The 16,015-nt window shown below is 38.3% G+C and overlaps 1 long non-coding RNA gene across 3 annotated transcripts in view; it reads right to left on the bottom strand.

Annotated features, from left to right (window-relative positions):
* LOC110015459 (uncharacterized) overlaps positions 1-16,015 on the bottom strand; it is a 160,765-nt gene that overhangs the window by 78,707 nt on the left and 66,043 nt on the right. For 2 of the 3 annotated variants that reach the window (XR_013657817.1, XR_013657816.1), the window contains exon 4: positions 7,348-7,471. This is a non-coding gene — a long non-coding RNA (uncharacterized LOC110015459). Of the gene's footprint in view, positions 1-7,347; positions 7,472-14,766; positions 14,906-16,015 lie in introns of those variants that run through there. The other variant, XR_002873639.2, reaches the window with a different exon arrangement.

Genomic DNA, 16,015 nt, shown 5'->3' with positions numbered 1-16,015 from the left:
TGGGGCACACCACAATTCAAGCCCATGTAGTCTGAGACACAACTCCCAATTTCAACAAAATATTTCCTGTCTTCCAGATAAGACTTGAGCCAACTTAGGGCAGATCCAGAGATGCCAACCCAGTCTTGGAGTCTGTGCAAAAGGATCCCATGATCAACAGTATCAAAGGCAGCGCTCAGGTCTAGCAGGATTAAGACAGAGACTTTTCCATCATCAGTGTTCAGGCGGATGTCATTGGTTACCTTGATAAGAGCAGTTTCTGTGCTATGATGGGGTCTAAAACCTGACTGGAAAACATCAAACGAATTGTTTAATAAGAGAAAGTCAGTGAGCTGTTGGTAGACAACTTTTTCAAGGACTTTTCCTAAAAATGGCAGATTAGAGATAGGTCTGTAATTATTCAGTACAGTGGGATCAAGACCGCTCTTTTTCAGGAGGGGTTTAATGACTGCAGTTTTTAAGGCCTCTGGAAATATTCCAGATTGAAGAGACATGTTAACTATTTGAGTAATTGATGGCAACACACTGTTCAAGACAGACTTTAGAAATCTAGTGGGTAACACATCAAGGCAGCATGTAGACGAGCTCAGACGGGTGATGGTCTCTTGGACAGTTTGGTCAGTGACAGGTATAAAGTGAGTCAGCTTAGAGTGAGTAGGTGGCCGTTCGATAGTTATATGTGTTGTGGAGTTGATGGCTTTTTTAATGCCCTGAACCTTGTCATTGAAAAATACAGCAAACTCATTACATTTAGGTGTACAAACCAATTCTATTGGTAGCTGGGTTGGGGGGTTAGTTAATCTGTTAACTGTTGTGAACAGGATACGAGAGTTGCTGCTGCAACTTCCAATTATTTCAGAGAAGTACCTTTCCCTTGTTCTGCATAAGATCTGGTTATAAGCGTACAACTCCGCCTTATATATTCCATAATGAACCTGGAGTTTTGACTTGCGCCATTTTCGCTCGGCTCTGCGGCACTGTTGTTTCTGTGCCCTGACTAGATCATCATTCCTCCAGGGAGCTTTCTGTCTATGTTTTCTCAATTGAACTTTCATAGGGGCAATGGCATCCAGAACATTCAAGATGCTAGAAGTAACAGAATTCAGCATTTCATCAACATTGGCACCAGAGACGTTTTCAGGGTTTATCATTTCTACAAACTGTGCCCTAGTGCTCTCATTTATTTGTCTCCTTTGGACAACTGCAGGGCCAGGCGGTGGTTTGGGAGCAACAGACAGGTCAAAGAATACACAGAAATGATCAGAGAGGGCGACATCAACCACAATGACATTGTAAATAGTAACCCCCCTTGTGATGAGCAGGTCCAGAGTGTGCCCTCTGCTGTGGGTGGGGCAACTCACATGCTGAATTAGACCAAAGGTTTCAAGGACAGCATTGAGCTCTTTTGCATTTCTGTCATTGACATTATCAACATGAACATTAAAATCACCTGTAATGACTAGACCATCAAAGTCTGTGCACACAACTGAGAGCATTTCAGTGAAATCATCAATAAAACTTTGGCTGTGCTGAGGAGGTTTGTACATAACTATGCAGAGTAAGGGAGGAGTTTGTTTTAACTCAATCTTAAAGGACACATACTCAAATGATGAAAACACACCAAATGATAGTCTGCGGGTTGCAATATTATCTCTAAACAGTGCAGAAACGCCTCCACCCTTTTTATTTTCTCGTATTTCCGATTCATGTTTGTAGTTGGGGGGAGTTGATTCGACTAGAACTATGTTTCCTGTGTTTTTGTCAAGCCATGTTTCAGTTAAAAACATAAAATCAAGATTAAAAGAAGAGATAAGATTATTGATTAAAAATGATTTGTTGCATAAAGATCTGACATTGAGTGCAGCAAGTTTGAGATTAGTTTCCTTGGGACTGGTCAAAACCTTCTTGCAAGGGATGTGAACTAGATTTCTTTGATTGGACAGTCTAACTGCCCTTTTTTGCATTCTACGTGGTGCAACTACAGGTATATCACCAGAAGGAAGCTGTTCATCACAGGGCCCCAGTTTGACATAACCTTTCCTAGGACACTGGGGGCCCGTTTCATCCTAGCTCCGGGGAATAGCACGTCTAGAGGCGCGCAGGAGAGGTTGAGTTGAGGGTAGTTTGGGTGATGGACCGGGAAGAGTGGGAGCTGGACGGGATTTGGGTGAACGACGGAGGGGGCGTGTTGGAGGGGGTTTGGATGAAGGCCGTGTTGGAGGGACTTTGGGTGAAGGATGAGGAGGGGGCGCTGGAGGGGTAGGAGAGCTCCTGTGTGGTGTGAGGCTCACAGGTGTTAGGGGAGCCATCTTAATTCCTGACTTGATGAGGCTATCAAAATGGCTAGGTAGGGCCATGGGTGAAAGTGGGGGGGACGAAAAGGAAAGTGAGTCTTCACTGGGAGTAGACGTAGCAACAAACAGAAGACCTTATCAGCACAACTCAGACCGTGCTATATTTTAGGCAGCGAGGAGTAAAAAGCATGAGCAGGCTGTGATAAGAACAGAAAGAAGAGTCTGCCTGCAGAATCCGGCCGCAGATGTTATCTTTTAGTATCTATTTTGCGTGCCTCTCTTCTGGTTATTCAAGCCAAGTGTGAACTTATAAAATACAACATTGTGGGTTTGCGTATCTGCAGGATGATAAACTCCAGAGATCGTAAGACAGCAATAGAGATGCTCATGTTATTTTTTCTTTCACTTCTAATGCATCAGCTTAATTTCCTCTGGAATTTTATACCAGGTCAAAAATATTACCTCACAATAGCAACTATGACAAGACAAGGATTGCAGGGGGGAACTTGATTAAAGGAGACACAATGAAGAAAAAATGACAAGTGAGCAAAAAAGGAAATGGTTCAGACTTCAACCTGTAAAGGTCTTGGTCACTTGCAGCTTTCTGAAGGTCTATTTCAGATTTACTGAGCATAAAACTGTAAAACGTAGAAATGTGATGTTCTCCGGTGAAAGAGGCTTAAGGTTAGCTCAGGAGTGTCTTTCAGTTTCCTGAGGATTGTCCTCAAGGGACGTGTAGTATTTGCCAGAGGAGAGGTTTTTCAATAAAATCCTAAACACTCTGCAACCGGGGGTAATGAAGGAGTGGCTTCCTAAGAAGCATTTCAAGGTCCTGCAGTGGCCTAGCCAGTCTCCAGATCCCACCCCATAGTAAATACGTGGAGAGAGTTGAAACTCTGTGTTGTCCAGCGACAGCCCCAAAACATCACTGCTCTAGAGGAGATCTGCATGGAGGAATGGGCCAAAATACCAGCAACAGTTGGTGAAAAACATGGGAAGACTTACAGAAAATGTTTGACTGTCAACTGATTGTCAACAAAGGGTTTATAACAAGTATTCAGTTGAACGTTTGTAATTGACCAAATACTTATTTTCCACCATAATCTACAAATAAATCCTTAAAAAAATCAGTCAATGAAATTTTCTCGATTTTGTTTTCTCGTTTTGTCTCTCAAAGCTGAGGTATATCTATGATAAAAAAAAATACAAGCCTCTCATCTTTTCTAGTGGGAGAACTTGCACAATTGGTGGCTGACTGAATACTTTTTTGTCCTACACTGTTTTTACGTGGAATGTAAAAAACATGAACAGGGGTTCCAGAAAGGAATCTTGGGGGACTCCATGTAGGATTTTGGTTTGGTCTGATTTACTGGTCTGATGAAATGCTACCAAAAATAATTTCAAATATTTTATTTTTCATTTTTCATGCAGGTCTCTGATAACAATTTACAATTACTTTTAAGTAGGAAAATGTTCCATTCCCACTGATAAATGGCACTTAACTTCTGACTTCAGTCACTAAAGCTCAAGTTATGAATCACATGACCCTCAAATTTAAAAGTTCAAACTTACCCCTTTCCATGATGGCACACGGCATGTTTTTTTGACATGTGTGCTCACATCTTTTTTAAAAGTCAGTACTCATTTCATCAAACTTGAACAGAGCGAACATGTATTCGGGTCAGTGTGAGGCAGAGGGGGGACCCAGGAGAACTTTGACCAGTTTCTGGGCTGAAGCAAAGCAACTAGGATGCGTCATTTGGGCCTAAAGTTAGCCCGTGTCTGAGGGCCGGTCATTCAGAAAAGCCCAGGGCTCTCCAACAAACATGCATTCACTCCTTACAAGTTATTCCTGTCCCGAAGTATATGGAGAAGGAAGGAAGTTTTGATAGGAAATATTACTGGATTTATTTGCAGAAGAGGCATTCATAATGTATTTTATTAAAAAGAAACAACCCAGGAGTAAGCTTTTTCACATTCTAAAACAGACTTTAAAATGTCTCTAAAATTTTGGACCAAGCTCCTGAAACACATTTTTCAAACTTGGAGACCCGATTGATTTTTTTTCAATCCCATCATATAAAACATTTCTGTTAATTAACCTTTGTTTTTGAGCATGTCACGCATTTAAACAGATTTTAAAACTGAAGAGAAGTGGAATAATTTGCAGCTACATCTTGAACAAAGAGTTTCTTGTAATTAACTGGCGTGACAGTTTTTTCTGTCTTCTTCTGTTTTGAAGTTATTTTTGAGGCTCGTTTGAAATAATCTTTCCTCTTTTGTTTCCTTGTCTGCACGCTCCTCTTTATTAATTTGGTCATGGCTTCGCTCTCTGCAGATAAGGGATGCTGGAAACACAGCGAAGCAGTGAGTTCCTTTTTCAAACCAAGCCTTCCTAATGCTAACACAGAAAGACACAAATCCACATGTTAATCACATGCAGACACACACAAACACACCCTCACAACTTTAGCCAACCATGGGCTCACTGCACATCAATGCAGATGATGCCTCCTGACAGGCAACCAGAAAGCAAAGCAGCTAAACAGGCTGGGATATTAATAAATTCCCCACATCTGCCCCGATCTGTCATTTCCTGTGTGTGAGAGACAGCCACTAATGGACAGAATTAATGCAGCCAGTTGTCCTTGACGTGTCTGTGTGGGAGTCAGCCATGCCCCGTCTTCATACTGTCTGCTCCTTCCGTCAGACAACCAGCACCAGACTCTCCATGTTTGCAGGTCACTCCCCAAAACTGCAACTGAAAATAGGATAGAAGCTCCGCCCCCTGAAACTGCCCTCCATATTTGAGAAATGATTTTTAATTATAACAGGTTGCATTTTTAAGCCCTCTGGTTCTTTACGAAAGTGTCACAAAAATTAAAAATCAGCTGGTTATTTGCAAAAATTAAAAAAAGATCCATTTGAAGTGTTACATATTATATTCATTCATTCATGAGTGGTTTTTACTTAGCAGATGAAGTTGAGAAGTGCATGGAAGAGATGTCAACTAGAAGTAAAAAACAAACAAACATTATTTTGTCTATTACTGCAGATTTATCCATTTAAAACCCTAGTTGGCGCCACTGACTGTATATAAAAACTGGACTGAGTGAGAATGACGCCACCCATAGAAAATGAGTTACTTCCAACTCAACAGACATCGCAATGTAGGAGCCAGACGTCGTCAGTGAGCAGTGATTGGTCCGAGTCAGTTTGAGTCAACATTTCTATTGCAACCACTATTGCCACTCTGCAGTGAGCAGGTTGGAAGTCCACCCCTTCCACCTGAAAGCGAGCTACACAAAATCTGTCAATCAACCGTTTCAAATGTTGGACATGGGGGCCAGCAGGCTCCACCTACTTTATTGATGCATCCGATTGGCCAGTTCATAATTGGATTGACTTGCACCACAGAAAATAATACAATGGATGAAAAGGATGATCAAGAATGTAAAAAAAGAGAGAGAGAGAGCAGAGTAATAATGTTTATTCTGACCAATAGAATGACTGAGTAACAGCTGTTTTTTCTCTGTAAACATTATGGGATTTTGGCTTCTTGGAACCGGCGAATACTTCCTGTTTGCATCGCCAAGGGGGAGGGGTCACTCAGTTTATGGTTGGCACAGAAATATGATATTTATATTTACTGATTTTCAATCACACCAATGCATAAATGTGCCTCAAAAGTATCTAAATGTTTTCTTTCCTTAAGTTAACTACCTTATAGCAACTTATTTATGACCAAAGAACCACTTAACCCCTGTATTATGAAATGAAAGTGAGGTTTAGAAATGGATTTGGTTGATTTGATTTTGATTTATTGATTTATTTCAAGCATTGTACTCAAAGCAAGAAATAATTAACACATATTTATCAAACTCATTACAGGAATGATGAAGTGCATAGATTAAAAAGACAGAAAATAAAACAAAACAAACAAGTCACTTAAATCACATTTGCTTAATTAAATACAGTGATCATTAATTAAAGTCAAATAAAGCTTGACTTTGAAATTATTTGACATTTTGTAATTTATTTTAGAAAAAAAACATTTTTTGTTTTTTGTTTTTGAGAAAACTCTGTTCTTTAACTCAAAAGACTTTTTTCAAAATAAGAGCCAAAAGAAACATCAACATTTAACTAAATTATGTTGAAATTGAACTTAAACACCCATCCTATAACTTTGAATTGGATTGATGTAAGAATTTGTTTTGCCCAAGACAAAACAGCTACAGCGGGAAATGCCTCAAAGTAGGTCTTCAAAACCACATCAAATAATTCAAGTCATTGAATTCATAATCTTTTTAAATTAGGCCTTAGAGCAGCTGCAATGAAGTGAAATGTCAAATGCTTAAGGTTTTCTGCAGCTGATGAAACATGATGTAAAGCTTTACCTTTTTATCTCAGATCATAAATGTGAACTCCTTCAAAAAGTGTTAAAGGATATTAAATTTATGGTTTTCAGATCAAAGGAAAGCCTTTCAGTTCATGTGGGATCTTCTTTAAGGCCAAACCTAATAATAAAAAAGAATCATTCTAAGATTAATTTAAATATATGTTTCAATTAACTCTTTTAAAGGTCTACAAAATTAAATTCGACATGTCAGCTCCAAATAAATCAGCAACATCTGATGGTCTGCTCAACATCAATGTTTTCTTAACCATGTAGAAAAATCTCCAACTTGTTTATATAAAATATAAATGTCGATGAAGTGTGTGGTCTTTCCCACACTCATTAACTCCTCATGTCTAATTTCTGCCACTGAGAGGCTCATCAAATTGAACAGAGCTAACGAAACTCATTAATTTAATTCCACTTGCTGTTTTTGACTGCATACTAACATATATAAACTTTGTTAGTGGCAGATTTTGGTGCCTTTTCAATTAGTTCTATTTTTAGAGTTTGCACATTTGCATTGATTTATTAATAAAGAGTATAAAATCAGTTAAATCAAGCGGCATACGAGATCAGAGCTGATACAAGATTGAGAAACGTTTTACATCAGCGGTTGAAGTGGACTCAAAGCCTAAGCACCTTTAACCTACTTACCTCTGCTGTCTGCTCTGCAGCTCCTGACGTTCAAGCTTGGTCTGATTTAATAAATGTCATGACTGTTTTTGATGCTCCTCTCCTCAGATTTGTCCTGCTGTTTCATGCTTGCATGTGGAGATCTCTGCAAAGATTCAAAGGATGATTGGTTATACTTTACAGGCATTGCTTCTCACTTTTATAGTAAACAGCTTTGAGAAGAAGCGCAGAAATGTGTCAGTTTAAGAAGAAGACAGTCAAAAAAACAAGACTTTTCACTTAAGTCCCATAAACTTCAGCAAAATTATTTCACTTTCATTTTTCCCCAAATGTGACCAGCTTGTCATTACTTCTAATCTATCTTTTCTCTGCATCCCACCAGCTCATTTCCTTCAGCGATGACCTCCGTCACCTGGAGTCCATTTCATTATCAATCCCACAGCAAATCTTTCCTCGTCGTCACCCCACTCATCACCAGGTCGTTTTTTTATGCCAGAATTCCTCACATCATTTTGTTTTATTTGAGTTTGAACAAGTCTTTTTGATTCAAATATACTACAATGATAGTTTCCATCATATTTCTTTGCATATTTGAATTTCTTTTTTTGTGGTGGAAGATAAACACATAAAAGGTTTTAAAAAGCTTTTTTTTATTTTACTTGTCAAGTCCAACAGCTAAACAAACTGGAACTCAAAGCCTCTTGAGTTGGACAGACTTTAATGTTGCAATAGGGAATCTTCTGACACACAAGGTGTATATTTGTATAAACCCCTTTTGTGTTGGGGGCTAAACTTTATTTATATGGATTATGTGTGTATACCAGTTTTTTTTTTTTTTTGACCGGACGTGTGCGTGTGTGTGTGGGGGGGCATGGGCACAGAGAGTTCAAATCAAATCAAACTTTATTTATAAAACAGCGCTTCTCATGCATTTTGTGCAGCTCGAAGCGCTTTAACATTAAAAACAGAAAACACACTATATTACAGTAAAAACCCAACCCACCCTTCACCCTTCCCACTCCCCTCCGTTAAAACATATGACCCATGGCCTCCACGTACAAAGAATAATGACTGAGCTGCAGCTCAGGCAGAAGAATAGCCCTCCCACCATGCCAGGGGGGCCCATCATAGGTCCCCACCCTTGGAGAGCCCCCTCCAGCCCCAGACAAAACAATACAGAAATTTAAAAAGAGTTTTTAAAAGTTGAGGTGGTCCTGGAAGGGAACCCTGAGAAACTTCATATGGCATTTGTCTGGTCTAATTCTAAATACCAGCGGACACCAAATAATTGAGACGTCAGAATGATTTGCATAACTTTATTTCAGTACTAGATAGATAGATAGATGACTTTATTAATCCCACAATGGGGAAATTTCCTTTCTGTGGCAGCAACACGACATTCAGAAATAATCTATATAATATAACATCAATAAAGGACATCACAAATGACATTTATATTAGATCATTAAAAATATTACTAAAATTATTATGAAAAATTATTATCAAAAATGAGATTCTTATTAAATAAAGAAATAAATATTAAATATTAAATAAATACAGCTGCAAAAGTGTAAAAAACATGCGGTCTGCAATACATGTAAACTGTAAAAAAACATTACAATTTTTTTCAAAATACAGAAATAACTAATGAAGTTCACACCAAAAACAAAAACAAACAACTGTTCAGGAACAAAAAGCAATTTAAAAAACAATTTAAAATTGAAAAACAACAACTACAACAAAAGTAAATGATTCAATGACTAAACAGAAAAACACCCTGGGACTGTGGAGTGTCACTTTGACACGGTGTTGTACAGTCTATACATGTCAGTATACTAGACATGTATACACAAATTGTACTTCTCCATTAAAATTACTAACAAAACATATATTGACCGTTAGGTATTTGAAAATACAGTAATTTAAAGAGTACTCAGGTAAAAGTAATGAGTGTAAAGGCTTCATGGAGAAAGGAAGCATTACCCAGGCTTGGTCATGAACAAACTGTGTTACGTTTCCCCACTGTTGTGTTGTTGTTTTTGGTGGATAACTGACTTCTGGCCCTCAGTTTTCAAACAGGCTATGCACAAAGGTCTTTATAAAAGACAAAAAAATACAAAGTGGTTTTCCTCAGTTGATCCACACTAAAGCCTCCCTGCTTGACACTTAGCATTAAGGACTTGGATTGCTTCCTGAACGCGGCAGCATCTGCAGCTTTTGAATGACTCTTTTTTTTTCATGACATGAACAAAGGTTCTTTTGAATGAAGAGAAGATTGAAATAATACAAAGCAAAAGAAATAACTTTAGATGAGATGAGATGCAATAATTCCTTATTAATGTTGTGAAGAAGAAATTTACATTGATAAAGCAGCTCGCAATGGAAATCCTAAAGTATTACACAGAACTAGAGCAAGACAAAATTGTTGTTTTTATTGGACCATGTATATATATCTATTTAAATTCAGAAATATAGAAAAAATAAAAATAATTTCAAGTACTGTTAAAAGGTAATGCAGAAAATGTTTCTTTCAAACCAAAGAACACTTTTGTACAGAAATCATGCTGCAGGATTTCTCTTTTCAGCAGCCCTTACATGTATTTGAAATGTTATTTTTTAACCAATTTCTTACATTCCTTCCTTTTCATGCCAGTCTAGAACAAGTTTGCATTTCCAGCAGCTTCATAAAGGCTGTTTCCCAGTTCACACAATCCCCTGCACCAACACAGCCAGATAAATGAATGGGTCAGGTGGTCTTGCTACAGTGTTGTGCAGGACCCTAAGAGTCAAACATTCATTTGAGTCAAATCTCCATCTGGAATCTTCATCTTCTGTAAAAACCATCCTCTTCTCAAAAGATCAACTGCTTTGTATCGCAGATTTCATGCTGAACCCATGAATTCAGCGCAACAGATCAGCCCGGATATTAACAGCTGGTCAGCAGAAGCGGCTGGTGGACCGCAGCTGCAGAATCATAGGTATGTCTGTCCACCCCTCACCTTTGTGACAACGGCTTTAGCATGCTCTGTGTCTCTGAGCATCACACCCCCACATAGGAATCAGCTGTCAGCACTCCCAGCAGTGACAGCTTTGTAATATGTGTTAAGGCTCTTAAAAGCAATCTCCTTCTCTCCTGACGCCGCCAAGAGTCAACAAACAACTCAACCAACGTCAGAGACGTGAGATAGTTTTCCTATCACACAACATGGAGCAGAGCCCCTCTGCTCTGCCCTGCAGCCACTCTGATAAGGCTGCTTGTTCACTCACAGCGGCAGGGACTCATTATTTCACCAGGGGTCATTTACATGAGGACCCAGCAGAGCAGATGTCACACTTTTTCCTAAAGACGGTCTTCGTCACCATTTTTTCTTTTTTTCTTTTCTTGCTTGATGACAACTCCAAGCAGCAGTTATCCCCCAAACATGTTTCAGTGCACATTTGTTCTTGTCTTCACAGACATATTGATCTTTTTTTTTTTTTGTATTAAGAATATTAAAATGATTATAAATGTTATCAAACCACTGCAGAAGAGAACAGCAGAAAATAAATGAATCTTGATTGCAAGCCACTAAAACATATTTGATTTCCTTTCTATAAATCCCAATAATTTGTCTGCTCCAGTCCAATTCTACGATCATTAATACAAAAGCCACATCACTTAAGTCCCCATTTGCTCTGATGGACTTGAAGACTGTCATAAAGAGGCTGCTTGTGATCTGTGCTGCAGCTAAAATAAATAAAACCAGGGAATTAGCCTTAATTGAAAATTTTCTTAAAGGTCAGGAGGATTGATAAATGATCCATTTGTTGCATCACAGAAAAAAAAAGTGTTATTTAGTAATCCAGCACAGAAAATTTAATTTTAAATCACAAGGAGCTCTTTAACCAGCTATTTTCTCTGCATAAAATCAATTTAAAGAGTGTAGCTCTTGGAACCAAAGACACACATCACACAGTAGCGTAGATCAATGGTCCCCAGCCCTCCATTGGAAATTTGGTTCCAGGCCGCAGAAGAAAATAACACAACCTACATTTTTTTCTGTTTTCTTTATATCGGTAATCTGATTCTGAGTAAAGTTTTAATTTTGAAATCTACTGGATTCTCTCCACCGCATCCGACTCATTCTTGACGCATGTCAAGTCTGTCGGTCACACGTCGAAATAATATATAGCGGCTACACCGCTTTAAGAATAGCAGATAGCAATTTTAGCAAAAAACTTATTCGAAAAGTTTCTTTTTGCAGAAAAGAGCCAGTAAAGAAACAGAAGAGCCTTCAATTTCAAAATAAAAGCTGCAATTAACAAACAAAGTCTTTACTCAAAATTTGGATTTATTGTGAACGTTCCCACACATCATATTACCAACCGGATGTCTAATGTTACCCAGATGCTGCTAATAAACCACTTAAACTGCAAATGCAAACGTTTTATTATGTTTAGCAATTACCAGATGGTGAAAGTCACCATCCGGTTTTTCTAGCTTCCACTTTTGTGGATTAAAGGAAAATCTATATCTTAATTTAATGGTTAATACATGAAATCCAGTAAACAAATAAAGTTTAAAGCAGGTACAGATTTTTAAAGAGGATGAAGAACTTAAGAAGTTAAAAGAAACTGAAAGCTAAAAAAAAAAAAAAACAGCCTCGTACAGGGCGGACAGTGAAAATATGGTTTGAGAACAAACCAGTCTGTGGTCTGAAAAAGGTTGGAGACCACTGGCTTCAATGAGAATAACAAACCTAGTTTGACTTTGTTGTCTGCTAAACTCCCATGAGAGTGTTTTATTTCAGAGACTTAAAGAAAAAGGACAAAAATTGGCAGCAAACAGAACGCATGTGAGCAGTTTTCCACTTGCACTTGTGTTCAAGGACATTTCTGCTGTGCACTTCAAATTCCTCCCGGACAGCCGCCTGTGAAGCACTCAGCCGGGTATCAGAACTTCGCACATTTGCAGAGACAAACACAAAGCAAAGGAGGACCGAGTGAGAAAGACGAGGACCTGTCACAGATGGAAGAGCTCCGGGGCATTAGCCCTTCTCGGTGGACACCATGAGCAGCTTTGCCACATCTGGCTACAAGAAACACACTTTAATGGGAAGCTAAAGGTCAGCTTTGCACATTGTGGCCTGTCAGCAGCCCCCCAAGTGACTGACTGCGGGTCGTGATATTACAAGCATGCCAGCTTGCCCAGAGGTGTCCGCTCAGGCCAGAGGCCCCTCAGGCACAAAGGCAGAATGACCAGACCATGTAGATCAGCGACACTAATGTATCCAGTGGGGTAAATAATTGAGTCATTAAGCTGTCAGACAAATGTTATAGCCTGTATTTATTGAGCTTTTTGTGTTATTGTTTGATGTTTTATGCCAACACAGTCCAACCATCAGAACTATGATACTTTGTATTAATTAGACTACAGTTTAACAGTATTCTATTTAATTTACTTTTTTTAAAAACTAAAAAATACTCAAGATATTAAAAAAATGCAACCACAAAGTAAAGCTTTCAAAACAGCAAATGGACGTTTTGACAGAGATGGCCAGACAATCAAGCAAACGGTGCTACATTTCTTGTTGACTGTTTAACAAGATTGCAGGAACAAAGATGACATTTGCGTTCAAAGAAATGCGATTTTTTATTCTTTGCTCAGCATAAATAGGTGTTGTGTCACAGGAGCTCTATTGGACAAAATTCACCACATTGATCTTAAATTTCAGAACATTTCTGTCTTACACAAAGACAAATATCCCCAAAAATGACTTCAAAATGGCTTTTGCCTGAAAATTCTCATAAAATGTCCTGAACATATTATAAACAATAAACTGTATTATATTGACCATCTAAGGTGAACCCAGCTGTAAACATCAGTGACGTTTTCATCTGTCATAGTTTAAAACACAGTTGAAGTTAAGGTTTTGTGTTTTAGTACTTTTATTCTTTAAATCCCATTCTGTGTAGAAATTACGTTTTTGTAATTAGTATTTCTAAAAAAGGCTAATAAAATTGTCAAATGAGTACACATCAATAATTATTTGGCCTTTTTTTATAGCAAAATGCCTGATTAGCCATTTAAATGAAAACAAACATAGCTTTTTAACAATTAAATAAAACAAACACTAAAATCACGCTTTTTTTTCTTTACGCCATTCATACAGCCTCTAAAAGGCCATATATACGCCAAAATAAAATCAACGGACATGCTTGATATGTCTAAACGTTTAATAAATGTAATAGTGATGGGACAACATAAATTTGCTTCTCACTTCCATTCTAGCAAATAAAGTCTATGTTACAATATATTAGTATTCGATGGATTTAATGTGTTTACTGTAAATGCAAATATGTATATTTATAATATGGAGCATTGTATCAAGAAGATTCAATTATTTACTTTTATTTATTTTCTAATTAATAAAGTAATATAATACATAGATTTGACATATTTATATATTTGACATATTTATATTTTCCTTTGTTTTTATTGCTGAAATTGCTTGAAAGCACACATTCAAACAAACTTTCAAAAAGCAGCTTCATATAGTTTTCTCTCTTTGTTGTTTTTCAAATAATCCATTTGCTTATTTTACAAATAATCGCCTCTGACCGAATTGAAACCAGATTTCCATTAAGAATAAAAGATGTGTTTATCCGTACTGCGCTCTGTGCTGCTCGCCTTCCATTTTTCCTGCCTCCTGACGGCCCGATGCCCTGGCCACCGTCCACAGAGACATAAAGGAACAGAGGGAAGTATATTGCACCCTGGCTCACCCTTACATGGCACGGTGCCTTGCCATCCGTGCTCCTGCCAGGAGCTGCATGAAACCATGTGGGGCACAAAATCAATTTCCTTTGTTGCTCCACCAATGCCGGCTGCTACCTTCAGCCCTTTAAATTTTAATCCGGCAGAGCCAGGACTCTTCAATTAAACAGAAAGATATATAGAAAAATATACTACTCAGAGTGACTTTGCTGCATCCTTTAGAAGGAGATTAGCCACAGAAATGATTTCTGAGCAATAATAGAAAAAATAGTGAAAAACTCAGAGTTTATTTAGTCTTCCCTCTGCTACTTTGTCTCCTTGCAGGCTGTGGAAGCTGCAGAGATGTTTCAGCAGAACTGAGCTTGAAGAGTAAAGACTCAATCTCATTAACAATAATTGTGCACTGTTTAACAGCTGGGTATGTGTTTTTACTGTCTTGCACCAGGATAACAAAAAAAACAGCTGTACGAAATGGATAAACAGTTTGACAAAAGAAAGATCTTAGGGGAAAAACTGACACCACTTTATTCTGCGTGAAATGTCTCCCTCTTAGAATGAAAACACTATTTTCAGGTGAGAATTCATGCCACCAATTCCATGGGAGAAGCAGAAGACGAGGGATGAAGTAGAGGTAGAAGACAGGAAGGTGTAAATGAAAACTGGATAGTTGTGTTTATCGGCCTCCACTGAATACTTCTGAAGCGGCAGATGTCTTTGCTCGACCTCTGACCTCTCTGCAGAGACTCAACCACAGAGGGAAGACGAAAGGAGGAAGATGACAGCTCTCAAATGTCTTTTCCCTCTTGCAACTCATTGACTTTTCTATGGAGAGAGGAAAAGAGGACAGAAATCATAGAAAAGAAAAGGCATGAACAAGCCTGAAATATTTTCCTCAGAGGAAGAGGGGAAAGTGTGTAAATCACAGGGAAATGGCAGTGTTGTTACATCTGATGGTTCCTCATGCATAAAAACTGGAGGTGATGTTTTCTCAAATGAGAAAGCTTTATACAATGTAGGACAAACAAGGGTTTTGCACTGAAGAATGAAGGAATAATTTGCTGGATCAAAAAAATCAAGAAAAGGAACTTTACAGACACACACAAATACATTTTTTTAAATGGTGTGTTTTTAACATGTTCTTGTGACATTTTTCTCATGATGGAGGACATATATAAAGAAATTAAGTTCAAACTTGCATTTCAGGGTATTTCTTCATTCAAATTGTCGTGAATCAGGAGAGAAAGATTAAATGCAACAAAAAAAAAGACAATTTGTGACACAGAAATGCGCTGGGTGGGCCACAAGCTTCCTGCTCCGCTCCAATGTGATGCATCAACTTGTAGACAAATAGATCCGTGAACGTCTTTGTTTTCCTCATCTGAGCCAATATCTGGTTCAAAACTGTACGGCTGGATAACTTCAGTATCGCTTCTTGTGACGATAATGTTAGGTTGGGGGTGTGAGGGGCTGTAAGCTAGCGGGAGAGTCAGGGGTGAATTCCTAATGATACTGAACTCTGCAGAAACCTGGTTTGGGAAAACGATAAAGGTTTTATGATTTTGGTTTAAAAAAAAAACGTCAATCATAATCAAAAGACCACTGGGAAGGCTTTGAAAATAGTTCAAAAGACGATCGGAGTGGGTCTTTAAGATGTTGAAGTCGGGTAAGAGCTGCTCTGATGATCTAAGTCTCTTAAAAAACATTTAGGCCAAAAGCTAAATATGTGTGATCGCCAGTAATATGAAGATGTTTTGAAAAAAGTGTTTGCAAACAAACTCAGCAGGTCGCCGTCTCAGTGTCGCTGTCAGGAATTATTTTGCGCATCATCTTGATTCACAGATCTGTAAACCTCTGAGGCTCAGAGTGAATGAGTAATCCTCTTCTTGACCTCGCCCCCGCCCCCCCTGCTGTTTGAACAGCCCCACCTCGTAG

The sequence above is a fragment of the Oryzias latipes genome, chromosome 8, assembly GCF_053564925.1.
Source record: "Oryzias latipes strain Hd-rR chromosome 8, Olatipes_Hd-rR_3.1".
NCBI classification, from domain to species: domain Eukaryota; kingdom Metazoa; phylum Chordata; class Actinopteri; order Beloniformes; family Adrianichthyidae; genus Oryzias; species Oryzias latipes.
The sequence above is the reverse complement of the archived record's forward strand: the minus strand, read 5'-3'. Positions and strand labels throughout refer to the sequence as shown.